Here is a 12668-nt window from a genome sequence, read left to right as displayed (position 1 = left end):
CCATATTTAGCCGCATTAGATAACCAGCCGAAGTTTGTTTTCTAGCGAGCTGTTGTTGTGGCACAAGCACCAAGCATAGCCTGTGTGTGTGTGTGTGTGTGTATAATCTCCATCCATCCATCAATTTTCCGATTCCCTTACCCCAACAAGGGTCACAGGCGGTTCTTCGGGACACCCTGGACCGTTTAGTTGGTTGTGTTCTTCATGTTTAGCAATATGGAAACATTCCTTAAATCTCCACACTGAGCTCACGAAATATTTGCCTCAACTCACGTCACTGTACAGTGTCCTTTTCCAGCTGTGCACAGAACAGCTGACTTTGAAAAGCTCTGACCTGAATAAAACAGACTATCTTTTGTCGCCCCATCCATTATCTCTCTCATGTTGAGCATTTTTGGAGCTACATCAACATCAACACACAATGCTTGTTGATGTATTATGCAGCGGTCCGTGACAAAGACCAAAAAATAAATTAAAAAAGCATCGTTCTCTTTGCACCTTACCAATAAATCCTTTTAGGCGGCCAATCATTGTGGGCGCTCCTTCCGTGGTGATGGATACCACAAAAATGTACTCTCCTCGAATGTGCTTTTTCATGGTCAGCCCTGTTAACAGCTCCTCCATATCAGTAAATGTCATCGGCTGTGTCATTCATGTCAGTACTCGTCCACACATTCTACAATGTCCTTTCAAAGTTGGTGGGTCAACTACGTGGCCATTGCTTTGCTGCACCATGTAACTGCATGTCTGTATTTTTTTCAGTTATTGCAGAATTTCTGTTCATGTCTAATTTTCCCAAAATATTGGATGGAATCACTTAACTGCAGATTCAAGCCAATTAGTGCAATCCATTATCCTGAATTATTTTAGGAGTGAGAGAATTTCAAACAATGCTGACTATAATAGTGATTATTCGGCTCATCCAGGCGGTCTGGTAGCCCAGTGGTTAGCGCGTCGACTTCACAGTGCAGAGGTACCGGGTTCAATTCCAGCTCGGGCAACCCTGTGTGGCGTTTGCATGTTCTCCCCGTGCCAGCGTGTGTTTTCCCTGGGTTTCCTCCCACATATTCCAAAAACATGCATGGCAGGTTGATTGAACATCCCTCGTTGTGAGTGTAAGCGTGGATGGTTGTTCGTCTCCGTATGCCCTGCGATTGGCTGGCAACCGATTCAGGGTGTCCCCCGTCTATTGCCCGAAGAAGGCTGGGATAGGCTCCAGCACCCCGCGCGACCCTTGTGAGGATAAGCGGATCGGAAAATGGATGGATGGATAGATGGATGGATTCGGCTCATCCATTGTCTATACAATGGTTGATTGCTAATAAAAGTGTGGAAAAAATCTCTTACCCCGCATTATACCAACCAGCACCTTTTGATACAAGCAAAGCAGATTATTATTTTTTAATGAACACAAGTTGGCTGCCACCAGGATGTACAAAAGATTGTGTGCATTAGAGATTTTCCTTAAAGCTCTTTGGTAAAGAGAAGATTTTAGAGTCACAATTGCCTTCCTATCAGCTCACACCATCTGACTGTTCTTTAACCTCACTTTTTGTACAAATAACTGCCACTCCGTGGATGATTTCCCTTTCCTGGACAATTCTGTGTAAGGCATTGTGTGTGAAAATCACAGTGATTCCACAGTTTCTCAAAATGCCAAACCAGCCATTTGGCGACAACAATCATATCACGTTCAGTCGTTTCAGCGTGTAGGTCATTCAAATCACGCAGGGCATTATCATGACTAACTAGCTTATTTTAGTGCGTTGTAATTATGTTTTGTTACTGATTTATTTTCTGGTTGGTCATTAAAGTTATATTTAAAGTTGAGCTTTCAAGCATTCAAGGAAATTTTATTGTAGTACCAACACACATTTCCACATGATATAGCATGAAATCCGACAACCAAGGTCCCAGGTTAGCCCAGTAACTTAGAATGCTTATTCACTGTTTGAGTGTGTGCAAAAATGCAATGCAGCAAAGGTGTGGCTGTAGCACACAGGTGTAAAAGCCAAGGCCCATGGGCCAGTTCTGGCCCGCCACATAATTTTTTGTGGCCCGCGAAAGCAAATCAAGCATGTCAAGTTTGAGTCGAGCAGTCGATTCTGGCTCTGGACTTCCTGTGTATAGTTTACATGTTCTCCCTGGGTTTCATAGGTTTTGTACGGGTAGTCTGGTTTCCGCTTGCTTTCCAAAATCATGCAAAGCAGGTTAATGGAGCACTCGAAATTGTCCCTAGACGTGATTGTGAACGCAAATGGCTGTTAATCTATGTTTGCCCTGCAATTGTCTGGCAACCAGTTCAGGGTGTACCCCGCCTCCTGCTTGAAGATAGGCGCCAGTATGCCTTTGACCCTTGTGAACATAAGCGGATCAGGTGATGGATGGATGGATGGATGGATGGATGGACAAAGTCAAATTTTTTTAAAGACTATTTGGGTTTAACAAGTCTACATTAAATTCACTGGAATATCCACACATTTTTATCGTTTAGGCAGTATAACATGGCAGCCGGTGTTTCATTGAATGTGTCAAGTCATGGAGATAATGTTTGCAGTTTCTCATCCATGTAGCTTCAAATCTTGTTTTTTTAGGATGTCTTCTGATTTCAGCATTGTTGTTGTTTTTTATGTTCATTGTAATATCCGCCAATGCTCTAGAGTTTCTTTGCCTGTTTTAATTGCTGACGTCATAGCTCACATGCCGAACAATAACTGCCAGCTTTGTCTTTGTGTCTTTTACGGGGAGCATGGGACAGGTTGAAATGTCATGACTATGAATACGCACTTTGTAGAAACTTTGACTCATTTGGTAGGGGGCCTCTTCATCATCTTTGCTGCTCCCTGCAGCTTTGGCATATGATCGTTATGATGTTTCCATTCTGTTTATAATTTTTAACTTTTATTTATGTTGAAGTTGTCTTTTTTTGTAATCTTTATAATTCTCCTTTCCCAGTAAAAAAAAACAAAAAATCCCCCAAAAAACAAATATCATCCAGAAGTATGCGATAAGCATATTTTGCTCAGTTCATCAGACAAGAAGTTTCAGCGATTTCTTTCGTTTAGAAAATCACCAAAACAAATATATTACAATTAACAGTTTTTTAAAATTATACATTGACTTGTCTTACAACTACAATGGCATTCATGTCAAATAAATGAACAAAAATAATTGACAGAAAAAGAAAATTTGAATAAAGTATTTAATAAGTCACGATTATATACGTAGGTTAGACATTATAGAAAGAATGTAAGAGAGAAATTGTGAAGAGCAACAAGTCATATGCTCAAATGCAAGGTTAGCATAGCAACCCAATGTAACTGACCCCACCTTGAGCTGCGTCAGTGTACGTTAGTAAAACCTCACTCCTTGAAACTTGGCTGTCCAAGTCCTCCCACGCCGGTGACGAGATGGCAGCAATGGTTCAAAGACACAGTAGTTATGAATCGCCACAAGTACCAAACCTATAAAATAAGATTAACAAAAAAAAACCGAGTTAAACGGCACTGTGGACATTTTTGTAGAATACACGGGCACCGTAAATCGTCATTGGTGCGTCTTGTTCAAGAGTAATTTCTCCAATACCTTTAACAGAACTGTTGAGTGTGGAACTTATTGATACTGTACTTTTTAATAATTCCGCCTTTGGGTCACTTTGGTCCCAAGGCTTGGTACCCATCCCTAGTCTGTATCAATTACAAGAGGCTTACCAGACTACAGTAGATCCTCAGTTGGTGGCCTACTGTCTCAATGCTGTGTTTAAATATATAAGCTCCTAATTTTTCTGGTGCCAAGAGGTTCACTATGCTTTGATTGATTAATGACATCATTGCTTGACAATATTCTGCATCACTGACCACAATGGCCATCAAATACTTGTGGGAGACATTGATTATTACTCTCAGTGTTCATTCATGGATTCATTAATATCCAAGGCTTCATGTCTCACTCCAGTGGGCATTAGTGTGTATGCATGTGTGTACTTGTGCTTTTGCGTATCATGTCATGCGCATGTGTGCAGTGGACTTTGACGTTTTGTATTTTTTCCGTTTATGTATTTCTGTTTGGTTAGTTGTTGATTATTTTTAATAACTAATTATCCTATTACAATAATTGTGTGTATTGTATAAGTCTATGATGCGCATGCAAGTTCAATTATACTGGGCCAAGGCTTGCCTCTTATGCATCAGAGCACTCACACTTAAGACCCATATGTGATGGACTGAAGATGTCAAGTGGGCTCAAACACTGAGTTTGACCTGGTTTGAGGAAGACTATCTTTCTCCCATTCTGACGCTTGCATTCTAGGGTTCTCCCAGTCCTTTGGGGGCCCCAAGCAGCATAATGTCTAGGGGTCCATATTTTTTGCGCGCCATTTAGTCACGGTGTACTATGCAACCAACCCACCCAGATTTTACATATTTGTCAGATTTTGCCGCACTGCATAAGATGATTCAAAGTCATCCCAAATGACTGGTCGTACTTAGAGTAGATGATGCCAAAACTCATTCAAAAATATGGAAAGAAAGAAATTGAGGTATACTTTACCTGCTATTTTTTTTTGGGGGGGGGGATTGCAATCAAATATCAAAACTCACTTAAAATAAGTTTTTTGAAAGTCAATTAAAGCAAACTGTATTAAAATACAACAATTTCACAGTCTCCTATTGTACTGCATATTCACAACTAGCAGTCGTGGAAAAAGGTGAATAAAGTGAAAGAATTAAAATAAATATCAACAATCATTCAGTAAATAAGATTTATATGTATGCTGTAAGCTGAAACTTTAGTTCTTCAGAATTTTACATTTATTTTGTGCACAGGGAGTGAAACAAATGTAGAACTAGAAACCATGACTATACATATAGCTAAAAGCTATAAATGGGAAAAAATGAATTTAAACACAATTGAACATAAAAATGCATGCAATTTTTGTCGTGATTCGAGATTTTTCAGTTTTGGTTTTCAGAATTATATAAATGTGTGTGCATATGTGTGTTTAAAAAAAATAACTCATGGACTCAAAAACACGGTGTGCTATCAAAAAGTGAACACATTTTTTTTTAATCGGTGTCAAAAATATGTTGAGGGACACACAAAGCCATCGATGCTTACAATTTGCAGTGTAATTGATGAGAAGTTTCGAACAATTGCTTTCCCCTGTTTTATATTTCGTGCTCACAGAGAAGATGCAGAAGTTGTGTGATTGATGGCTTAGCTACCAGGGAACAAACTGCCTTTTGCACCTCATCATTCACAGTGATGGAAGTGCTGCTTTGCTTGTTTTTTTTCCACTGTGGTTCATTCCTCACTACTTTCTACACAAGAGCGACGAGCGAGGGGGATGACATCTGTTGTTCTAGCTCTGGGTTTCCTTGTATCTTTCAGTTTTGAAGTGCGACAACAACCTTACACAAGAAATGAGGTTGTGCTCAATATGCTACTTAAAGCACGGAGCAAATGCATTTTGTCATCTTTTAAAGGAGAGATTTTTGTTATTTGCATTGATCTTGCTGAGAGTCCGACTGGTGAAACAAGACATTGAACTGAAAATGCCTTAAAAAGGAGCTTGAAACTTTTGTACGCAATCATTTTCTCCTCACAAATGAGAGGCTTGAATAACAGCACATTTTAAATAAATATCTCACATTATCACACATCCTACATCGCATTACCCCGAAACAGTATTTCTGTGCAGTAGCTTTTGTTCAGCTTGACACAAGAGACAAAAGACTTCAATTAAAATTGTGTGACTGGCTGCTGCAAAGTTGATGGGCTATGACAGTCGCCTTAGCGGAGCTCTCAATGACATTTGCTGTCAACAAGTGATGCTGCGGCCCATTTCCCACACAGAGAAACTGTTTTGTTAATCCCCCGACGGGTAATTAAATCGTAGCATTAAATGTTTTCACTTCTCTGGTGGCGCTGCCATGCTAGAGATAGCAACAGACGGAGGAAAAACTTTCCAACAAAGTTCTAACTACGATCACACATCAGAATGAAAACGGGAATCATTTTGGGGAGGAAAAAACACTGCTGTCAAACTCGAGAAAATAAGGTGGTTGCCATCTTTTTTTCAGGAATACTGAACAACATGTACTACAATTTAACAGGATTGCATTATCAGCTCAGGGTGTAAAGGCAGGATATATACAGTGGGGCAAATAAGTATTTAGTCAACCACTAATTGTGCAATTTCTCCTACTTGAAAAGATTAGAGAGGCCTGTCATTGTCAACGTGGGTAAAGCTCAACCATGAGAGACAGAATGTGGGGGGAAAAAATCAGAAAATTACATTGTTTGATTTTTAATTTTCCGAGTTTTTTTCCCCACATTCTGTCTCTCATGGTTGAGCTTTACCCATGTTGACAATTACAGGCCTCTCTAATCTTTTCAAGTAGGAGAACTTGCATACTTATTTGCCCCACTGTATGAATATCTGTGTGCGTGTGTGTGTGTGTGTGTCTCTCTCTCTCTCCATATCCATCCATCCATTTTCTGTTCCGCTTTATCCACACCAGGGTCGCGGGAGGTGCTGGAGCCTATCCCAGCTGTCTTCAGGCAGTAGGCGGGGGACACCCCGAACCGGTTGCCAGCTAAATGCAGGGCACACAGAGACGAACAACCATCCGCGCTCACACTCACACGTAGGGACAATTTAGAGTGTCCAATGAGCCTGCCATGCATGTTTTTGGAATATGGGAGGAAAAACCGGAGTACCCAGAGAAAACCCACGCAGGCCCAGGGAGAACATGCAAACTCCACACAGGGAGGCCGGAGCTGGAATCGAACCCGGTACCTCTGCACTGTGAGGTCAACGCGCTAACCACTGGAAAATACACACACCCACATACGCGCAAGCACACACACACCCACACACACACACCACTGTGGCCAAAGGTACAATTCTTGTCAGGACCAGGCAAACCATGTGTCACGTTGAGCCCGAGGCGATGAGAAATCGCCTCGTGCACAACAGAAAAAAAAGACGAGGTGGATCCCCGGAGAAGCAGACAACGAAAAGATCTTGTGAGAACAAAGGGATTTTAATAAATAACAAAAGGAGCCCGAACAGGGAAAACGGTAACAGAAAGCGCTGGTCAAATAAGAACCAGGAAAAAATATGGAAGATAACCGAAAACGCTCGCGAAACGATAAAGGGCGAGGAACTACCGGGATAACAATTAGATAACAATATGAAGTACGCGAAGATTGGGGCCGTAAGGCAATAGGGCAGCGAGAAATGGTCGAACGACGAGAATAGCAAATAGCGAACAATGGCACGGTAAGGAATTCTCCGGCAGTGAGATGACTGCCGGAGTCGCCTAATAAAGGCACGTAATCAGCCCGAAATAACGGGCAGGTGTGCCGAACAGGTGGCGGGAGAACCCGCCACCTGCTGGCGAGCACGCGACGTGACAGTACCCCCCCCTCAACGGACGCCTCCCGGCGGACTACCCGGTTTGGACGGATGAGCAGTGTGGAAGTCGCGCAGAAGGGACGGGTCAAGGATCCAGGAGCGAGGCACCCATTGCCGCTCCTCCGGCCCGTAGCCCTCCCAGTCGACCAGGTACTGGAAGCCCTTGCCCCTGCGCCGAGAGTCCAGGATGGCACGAACCGTGTACACCGGGTCCCCGTCGACCACCCGCGGGGGCGGCGGCGGAGCGGGAGGGGGCGCCAAGGCGCTGGAAGACACAGGCTTGAGCAGGGAGACGTGGAACACGGGGTGGACCTTCATGGAGGCCGGCAGCCGGAGCCTGACCGCGACGGGGCTGATGACGGCCTCGACCTCGAACGGGCCAGCGAATCGGGGCCCCAGTTTGGCAGACGAGCCGGCCAGGCGAAGATCCCTCGTAGCCAGCCACACCTTCTCTCCCACCGCATATGAGGGCGCCGGGCGCCGACGACGATCAGCGATCCGCTGGTTCCGGGACGCCGTGCGGGACAACGCAGCCCGGGCCTCCCTCCACACGTGATGGGCCCGCTTAAGGTGGCGCTGCACGGAAGGGACCTCCACCAGCCCCTCCTGGGACGGGAACAGCGGTGGCTGGTAGCCGTAGGCCGTCATGAACGGCGACCTGCCTGTAGCGGAGGAGACGAGAGTGTTGTGGGCGTATTCCACCCAGGGCAGGTGGTCGGCCCAGGATGCCGGACGGTGGAGACAAACACAGCGGAGGGCCGCCCCCAGATCCTGGTTGGCGCGCTCAGCCTGCCCATTGGACTGAGGGTGGTATCCCGAGGTCAGGCTGGCCGTAGCTCCGAGGGACCGGCAGAACCGCTTCCAGACGCGGGACACAAACTGGGGCCCCCGATCCGATACGATGTCCGCCGGAATGCCGTGGAGACGGAAGACGTGCTGGATGAGGAGGTTGGCGGTCTCCAGCGCCGACGGCAACCTGGACAAGGGCACAAAGTGAGCGGCCTTGGAGAAGCGGTCCACGATCGTGAGCACGACCGTCCGGCCCCGGGAAGGCGGTAGGCCCGTGACGAAGTCCACCGCGATGTGAGACCACGGGCGAGGAGGAATGGGCAGCGGTTGGAGCAGTCCCGCCGGGGGCTGATGCGACGACTTGCCGCAGGCGCAGGAGGTGCAGGCCTTGACGAACTCCGTCGTGTCGCGGCGGAGCTCCGGCCACCAGAAACGCTGGGCGACGAGCTGCACAGTCCGGTTCACCCCGGGATGACACGCCACCTTGGACGCGTGTCCCCACTGCAGGACCTCCGAACGGAGGGCAGGAGGCACGAACAGCTTCCCTGCTGGGCACCCCGCCGGCACCTGCACCCCCACCAGGGCGGACAGGATCCGCTGCTCAATCTCCCACTGGACGGCCCCCACTATGCACTGGGTCGGGAGGATGGTCTCCGGGGAACGGTCCCTCCCCGCAGGTTCGTGGAGCCGGGAAAGGGCGTCAGGCTTAGTGTTCTTGGAACCGGGGGAGTAGGTGAGAACGAAGTCGAACCTGGTGAGGAAGAGGGCCCACCGGGCCTGACGGGCGTTAAGTCTCTTCGCGGAGCGGAGATAGGCGAGGTTCTTATGGTCCGTGTATACGGTAAACGGTTCCTTAGCCCCCTCGAGCCAGTGCCGCCACTCCTGTAATGCGGTGACCACAGCCAACAGTTCCCGGTTGCCCACGTCGTAGTTCGACTCGGCGGCACTGAGTCGACGGGAGAAGAAGGCGCAGGGGTGCAGCTTCTGGTCGACTGGGGAGCGTTGGGACAGCACCGCACCCACCCCTGAATCCGAGGCGTCCACCTCTACGACGAAAGGGCGGTCAGGGTCAGGATGTTGCAGAACCGGGGGACTAGTGAACGCCGCCTTAAGACGCGCGAACGCCGCATCCGCGGCAGGGTCCCACTTAAAAGGGATTTTGACCGAGGTAAGGCGGGTTAGGGGAAGCGCCATCTGGCTGTAACCACGGATGAAACGCCTATAGAAGTTGGCGAACCCCAAGAAGCGCTGCAGCTCCTTACGGTTGGACGGGACCGGCCATTCAGTGACCGCACGCGTCTTAATGGGGTCCGCCCGTAGCTTGCCCTGTTCTATAATGAACCCCAGGAAGGAGATGACGGGAACATGGAACTCACACTTTTCTGCCTTGACGAAGAGCCGGTTCTCGAGCAAACGTTGTAGCACCAGCCGAACATGTTGCTGGTGCTCATGCAGAGAACGAGAAAAAATTAAAATGTCGTCAAGATAAACAAAACAGAAGATGTTGATCATGTCCCGGAGCACGTCATTAATGAGGTTCTGGAAGACGGCAGGTGCGTTTGTGAGACCAAAAGGCATGACGAGATATTCGAAATGGCCCAGGGGAGTCTTAAACGCGGTTTTCCACTCGTCGCCCTCTCGGATGCGAACCAAGTGGTACGCGCTGCGTAAGTCTAATTTTGAGAAGATGGTGGCTGATTGCAATGGGGCGAAGGCGGAGTCCAACAAGGGTAGCGGGTATCTATTTTTAATTGTAATTTCATTTAGTCCACGATAGTCTACGCAGGGTCGTAGGGACTTATCCTTCTTCCCTACGAAGAAGAAACCCGCCCCTAACGGTGAGCGTGATGGTCTGATGAGACCTGCAGCGAGCGAGCTGTTAATATACTCCGTTAACGCCTCACGCTCGGGATGGGATACCTGATACAGACGCGAGGTTGGCAACGGAGCGCCCGCCTGCAGGTCTATCGCGCAATCGTAGGGGCGGTGTGGGGGCAAGGAGCGCGCGCGATCCTCGCTAAAGACCTCCCCAAGGTCCCGATAGCACTCCGGCACTCCGTCAAGGCAGATCTCCTCGGGGGGCGTGACGCGTTCGTGCCTCCCGACGGCTGACCGCAGGCAGTGCTGGTAACAATAAGGGCTCCAGCTATCGATAGCGGGGCGCGCCCATGAGATCACCGGGTTATGCGTCTGGAGCCAGGGTAAACCGAGGATGATCGGGGCGTTCCGGGACCGCATAACATAAAAACGACGATGCTCAATATGATTCCCGGATAATGAAAGCTTTAACGGCTCCGTTCGGTGCGTTACCACCGCCAGGAGGCGCCCATCCAGATCACGCACCCGCTTCGCCACAACCAACTCCTCTAAAAAGCACCCCAGTTCGGACGCGAGATTAGTGTCCATTAAACAATCATCGGCTCCCGAATCCACCAGGGCCCGAACCCGTCTTGACCGGGACTCGCCGAATACCTCCGCCTCGAGCTCGAGTCTATTAGGATGTCCTGGTCGCTTATCGACTCGCCTAGACTCGGGGGGCGACGCGCGGGGCCGTGACTCACAGTACTCGGGAGGAGCGTGGAAGGACGATCCCGGATGGCTGGTTGCGGCGCGGGGGGATGGTTGGGCGCCGCTTGTTGTAGCACGGTCGCGATGACGGCGCCTTTCTTCCTCCGCACCACCGTCCTTGCCGCCCAGCTGCATCGGCTCGTCCCGGGAGTGATCGCCGAACCCACGATGTTCCTCACGGTACGTGGTGCGGCGGGACGGATACCGATCACCTCCACGCTCCCGGCCTCGCTCCCTCAGGCGATTGTCCATAAGGAGGGCGAGGTCGATCAGCTCCTCCAAATCGGTGCTGTGGTCGCGGGTCGCCAGCTCGTCCTTGAGTAATGAGTTCAGGCCACGGCGAAACAGTCCACACAGGGCCCGATCGTCGTAACCGCTCTGCGCGGCCAGGATCCGGAACTCGATGGAGTAGTCAGCGACCGAACGCCTTCCCTGCTGCAGGGCGAGCAGCCGCCCCTCCGCCTCTCTGCCCCGCACGGGATGGTGGAACACCCGACGGAAGGCTGCCACGAAATCCGGATAGGAGGTGCGGAGATTCGGCTTAGCGTCGCTGGTCGCGATTGCCCACGATGCCGCCGGACCTGTCAAGAGACTCATGATATAAGCCACCTTGGCGGCGTCAGTGGCATAGGAGGACGGCTGTTGGTCAAAAACTAGCGAGCAGTTGTGTAAGAAGTGTCCACACTGCCCGTGCTCACCCCCGTAACGAGGGGGATGTGGAAGCGAGGGCTCCCTCGACATAGTAGGGTACGAGGAGGGAGCCTCCGGGATGGTAGGACGAAGCCCGGAAGGTGGTCTTCGTTCCTCCACCCGAATAAGGCGAGGTTCGAGATCATCGAACCGATGAGCCAGCATGGAGACCGCGCCGCTGAGTTCCGTAAGGGCTTGGCTGTGCTGACTCATTTGCCGCTCTTGTCGAGCAAGAGCGGACAAGATCTTTTCGGCGTCTGCGGGATCCATGGTGGCCGGAGAATTCTGTCACGTTGAGCCCGAGGCGATGAGAAATCGCCTCGTGCACAACAGAAAAAAAAGACGAGGTGGATCCCCGGAGAAGCAGACAACGAAAAGATCTTGTGAGAACAAAGGGATTTTAATAAATAACAAAAGGAGCCCGAACAGGGAAAACGGTAACAGAAAGCGCTGGTCAAATAAGAACCAGGAAAAAATATGGAAGATAACCGAAAACGCTCGCGAAACGATAAAGGGCGAGGAACTACCGGGATAACAATTAGATAACAATATGAAGTACGCGAAGATTGGGGCCGTAAGGCAATAGGGCAGCGAGAAATGGTCGAACGACGAGAATAGCAAATAGCGAACAATGGCACGGTAAGGAATTCTCCGGCAGTGAGATGACTGCCGGAGTCGCCTAATAAAGGCACGTAATCAGCCCGAAATAACGGGCAGGTGTGCCGAACAGGTGGCGGGAGAACCCGCCACCTGCTGGCGAGCACGCGACGTGACACCATGATAAAATATGGAATTGCATTCCGAAAAATTTAGTAAATGTGTAACTTGCCAGTGAATTCAAGATTCTGAATTTGACACAGATACAGTGGTACCTCTACTTACGAAAGCCTCTTCATATGAAATTTTCAAGTTACGAGACGACTCAACAGGAATCTATTGCCTCTTGTTGTGAAAGAAGTTTCACGATACAAAAGGTAAAAATACAGTATGGGCTGCGAGTCACAGCTCCGAGTTTCCTGAACGCAACAGCTAAATGTATATAGCTGGTAGTATACGGATGTTCACATATTCTGTTTATAACACTGCCTATATTCACCGCGTAGGCCAAAAACATTATCTCCCCATTTCGGTTTGTGTGGTTCTTTCAATGTAAAAAAACAAAAAACAAAAAAACAAAAAGGAGTCACTCGAACATGTCTGA

At 48.7% G+C, this 12668-nt stretch overlaps 1 protein-coding gene across 3 annotated transcripts in view; it reads left to right on the top strand.

Moving 5' to 3' along the window:
• Window positions 1-12668, top strand: part of LOC127605911 (cAMP-specific 3',5'-cyclic phosphodiesterase 4C-like) — a 100092-nt gene that overhangs the window by 20038 nt on the left and 67386 nt on the right. The window lies entirely within an intron of this gene.

This window comes from Hippocampus zosterae, chromosome 8 (genome assembly GCF_025434085.1).
Source record: "Hippocampus zosterae strain Florida chromosome 8, ASM2543408v3, whole genome shotgun sequence".
In the NCBI taxonomy this organism is placed as follows: Eukaryota; Metazoa; Chordata; class Actinopteri; order Syngnathiformes; family Syngnathidae; genus Hippocampus; species Hippocampus zosterae.
This window is presented reverse-complemented; position numbering and strand designations above follow the sequence as displayed.